This window comes from Etheostoma spectabile, unplaced genomic scaffold (genome assembly GCF_008692095.1).
Source record: "Etheostoma spectabile isolate EspeVRDwgs_2016 unplaced genomic scaffold, UIUC_Espe_1.0 scaffold272, whole genome shotgun sequence".
Taxonomy (NCBI): Eukaryota; Metazoa; Chordata; class Actinopteri; order Perciformes; family Percidae; genus Etheostoma; species Etheostoma spectabile.
In genome coordinates this window covers 1,187,609-1,192,203 of record NW_022605576.1, presented here as the reverse complement: position 1 = coordinate 1,192,203, position 4,595 = coordinate 1,187,609, and the positions used below count along the sequence as shown (strand labels likewise).

At 44.3% G+C, this 4,595-nt stretch overlaps 1 protein-coding gene across 1 annotated transcript in view; it reads right to left on the bottom strand.

Moving 5' to 3' along the window:
- neurod6a (neuronal differentiation 6a) overlaps window positions 1-810 on the bottom strand; it is a 4,678-nt gene extending 3,868 nt beyond the window's left edge. Inside the window, exon 1 of the mRNA XM_032510804.1 lies at window positions 571-810. The gene's annotated coding sequence lies outside the window, so the exon portion shown is untranslated. The remainder of the gene's footprint in view (window positions 1-570) is intronic.
- Between the last annotated feature and the right edge of the window lie 3,785 nt (window positions 811-4,595).

The window sequence follows — 4,595 nt, the reverse complement described above, 5'->3', positions numbered from 1 at the left end:
AAAAAAAAAAAAATGCACCAAAAAGGTCAGAAAAGAAACGGCGCAAATGTCATAAAAAAGTGCCACAAAAGGTCATGAAAAAGCGCAAAAAAATTCGATAAAAAAAGGTGTCGGAGCACAAATGCTAAAATTAGAACAAAAGTAAAGAAAATACAACTGTTAATCACGTTCTACGGACAATTACTGTTAAAATATACAGATACACAACTGTTAGTACACAGATATCTCTCAGGGTGTATGTCTAAATATCTAGGAGCATGCCTACAGTACATAACATAACATAACATAACAGAACATAACATAACAGAACATAACATAACGTAACATAACATAACAACACTTGATGTGATTTATTTAGCACATGGTAAAAAACAATGAGACATTAAATTAAAACGCAGAAAACCCCCAGGGGGCTCGGCGCGTCGGGTCCCACAACAATACATAACATATAGTCTGAAGAAAGACAAACAACAATAATTCTGGCACAAAACTGGGAGAAATCATAAACCATGCGATGAGAGAACATAAGTTCATATGTCATATATGGCTCTATGAACATCACATGCCCACCTTCTTTAGTAGTAGTCTGTTATTCTTCTTCAATGAGACAAGTCAACGTCAGGCAATAGTGATGGACCGTGGTCCATTTTAATGGAAATGTCCTCCTGTCAGTGTCAGTTTGGGTGTTAAATTCCAGAGAGCATGTTTTCCTGAAGCTTCCAGACACTCGGGCAGGCTTTCAGCGGCAAGCGTCGGCCCCTCCTCCTCATCCTCCCTCCTTCCTCTCCTCTTCTCTCCTGTCTCTCCTCTCCTCTTTAATGTCTCTCTTCTTCTTCCAGCAGGAAGGACATTGATGCCATCTGCTGCTGACGACGTCAGCGGGCAGGTTAACTCTCCAGGGATGCTCTCTCTCTTTCTCTCTCTCTCTCTCTCTCTCTCTCTCTCCCTAGCTCCTCATCCCTTCATCCACTATCAATTCAAATTGCTTTTATTGGCATGAATGTCAGAAATGACGACAATGCCAAAGCTATAATAATGTGAGAAGAAATACACACATTAATTGAGTAAACTAAAATTGACAAGATAATAAGATAAAAAAAAAACAGGAAAGCAACAACAGTATATCAATATACAGTAAAATCTCTCCTCTCTCTCTCAATCTCTCTCTCTCTGGGGCTCAGTGTCTCTCGTCCACAATCAATCGCTTTCCATTGACTTGTCTAAAAGCTGCTGTGTGGTGATATTCACTTCCAACAGGGTAAAGAACCCAGAACTTTTTATAAGTTGCTATAACTTGCTGAATAATCCCAACTGGCCAGTGCAACCCAACCCCAAAAAAACGTTAAATAATAATTTTGCTCAAAAGTGGAGATCTCCAAATGTTTAACCCAAAATTACCCAAATGCTAGTTTGAGCTTATCTATCTGTCTGTAAGTTAAGCTAACATGCAACATCATACGTAGTCTGCATCCTTCATGTTCCACTTCCCGGATTGATCCAACAAATCTGCCGGATTTCATTCATTTAGACCGGATGTCCGTCCCCGTCCTCTGTCTCTGTGTTGGTGTTGGCGTTCTAACCTCTGGTGGATTTCTGAGGACTATGGTTGCCTGGTCCTCAGATCCCTGCAGGGTAAATCCAGACAGCTAGCTAGACTATCTGTCCAATCTGAGGACTAGGTTACTGTGTTTCAGATCTCTGCAGGGTAAATCCAGACAGCTAGCTAGACTATCTGTCCAATTGAGGCTATGGTGTACCTGGTCTCAGATCTCTGCAGGGTAATCCAGACGCTAGCTAGACTATCTGTCCAATTGAGGACTATAGTTACTGGTCCTCAGGTCTCTGCGGGTTGATCAGCAGCTAGCTGATCATCTGTCCCATCTGAGGACTATGGTTACCTGGTCCTCCGGTCTTGCAGGGTAAATCCAGACAGCTAGCTGACTATCTGTCCAATCTGAGGGACTATGGTTACCTGGTCCTCAGATCTCTGCAGGTAAATCAAGACCGTAGCTAGACTATCTGTCCAATCGGAGTTTTCTGTTGCGACTACTAAAAACTACTTCTGAACGTACACATGTTCCACCAAAAACACTTCCTTCCTGGAGACTATTTTGCAGGCCGAGCAATTCTGATTGGTTTAAAGAAATGCCAATAAACCAGAGCCGGTTTCCTCCCATCCTAGATGCTATGTGGACTAGCCGACCCTGTTCGCACGCTCTTGGGGGTCTGGCCAAAGACTAGTTGGAGTAATATTGAGTGTCAGCATCCTCCAGTCTCTACCAAATCATACCGCAAGTTGATAGGTTGAAAAATTGACAAAAAAACAATTGTTCACATAATAAAAGCTTCCCAGGGTTCTAACCCCAATTTCCACCGGTTCGGCTGTGGATCGGCTCCGCTGCGTGTCGGCCCACCCCCCAATGGGTTTTCTCTGGGTCTTTCTGGTCCAGTACACACACACCACACACACACACACACACCCCACACCCCCACACACACCACCCCCACACATACATACCCATAGATACACACCAGAGACACACCCACACACACACACACCGACACACACACCACACACACACACAGCACAACACACACAGTATACACAGACACACACACACACACACACACACCACACAACACCACAGCACTACACACACAGCGGACACCACCCACACACCACAACACACACACACCACACACCACCCACACAGACACAGACACCTCACACACACACACACACACACACAGACACACAGACATACACAGACACACACCATCTAAACTCAAACTCCCCATCTCAAAGTAATTACTTCACTGCAGTAATTGCAAAACCAAATATGCAAATTCACATTAATGAATTACTCTGTAAATCAGTCATCTGGGGCTTTTGGGGACAATACATAATCGTGCAGCAGATAGAAGACAAAGAGGAGTCACCATCCCATTCTGACATAAAGAACTGAACACACACATCCACATGCAGGCTTATCTCAAAATAGCAGGTGAAAAAGGTCCCGGACCCACTGACACTGTAGTTCACACGGACTGACGGTAGTTATTGGTTGGAAGAAATACAAAGAAACCAGAGAATTTGTTCAGTCAGACCCTGCTCCAGCACTGACACAGCGCTGTGAGACCACTTTGTGATGTACTACTGAGAAATACTCTACGTGTTTCAAAACTTGTGATTTCATTTTTAAGCCACCCCACTTCACAGTCCACAGTTCCAAAAAAAAAAATTAGACAGGAGTGAGAAATCAGTTGTATACAATGAAAAACTGCTCACACATGCAAGCATGCACGCACACACACACGCACACAAGCCGCCCTGAAATAGCTCTGAGATTCTGAGAGTCTGGCATTGCCAGAACTTCCTTTGGAAAGATAGTCTAGCTAGCTGTCTGGATTTTACCCCTGGCAAGATCTTAGACCGGTAACCATAGTCTCAGATTGGACAGATAGTCTAGCTAGCTGTTCGGATAGCCTGCAGAGATCTGAGGACCAGTAACCATAGTCCTCAGATTGGACAGATAGTCAGCTAGCTGTCTGGATTTACCCTGAGAGATCTGAGGACCAGGTAACCATAGTCCTCAGATTGGACGATAGTCTAGCTAGCTGTCTGGATTTACCCTGCAGAGATCTGAGGACCAGGTAACCATAGTCCTCAATTGGACAGATAGTCTAGCTAGCTGTCTGGATTACCCTGCGAGATCTGAGGACCATGTAACCATAGTCCTCAGATTGGACAGATAGTCTTAGCTAGCTGTCTGGATGTAGCCTGCGAGATCTGGGACCAGGTAACCATAGTCCCTCAGTTGGACAGATGTCTAGCTAGCTGTCTGGATGTAGCCTGCAGAGATCTGAGGACCGGTAACCATAGTCCTCAGTTGGACAGATATCTAGCTAGCTGTCTTGATGTAGGCCTGCAGAGATCTGAGGACCAGGTAACCATATTCCTTAGAAATCCACCCAAAAGAGTGAAATCCAGTGGAATTGCCATCGGCAACGGAGCTATCCCGGATGTGGAATGTTGTGGACATGGACTAGCTCTGAGGAAACAACAAGCCTCGTCCAACACCTACAAACACGTTACAAAAGCAAAATCAGGATGCTGAAAGTTTCCAGATATGTCTAATAGAGGGTCAATATTATCATCTTGGACTGAAGAGCTGTACGTATGGAGTTGTTACATCCCTATAAAGTAACTTCATTGTATAGTCTCCCATTGCCAGACCTTCCTCCACAGCACAGTGGTAAAGATCTCGCTACACCACACACACATTCTTGGATCTGTACCTACTCACACTGTCGAGTGTTGCTTTGGCTGGATTCCTGCTCTTTAGATTTCCAATGCAAGAACTGCTCCAACAGCCCCAACCCCCCACCGTGTTGACAATAATTGGTGTATAAAGAGTAATGCAATCCCCTCTGACACACACACACACACACACACACACACACACACACTCTCACACTTTGCTATTCTGGTTATGTCTTTGCAAAGCACTTCTATTTTGAGTGCTGCATAAGTGAATCATATATATAATGAAATCAGGCACACTGAAATATCTTCTATCTCCGTCTTCCGGGGG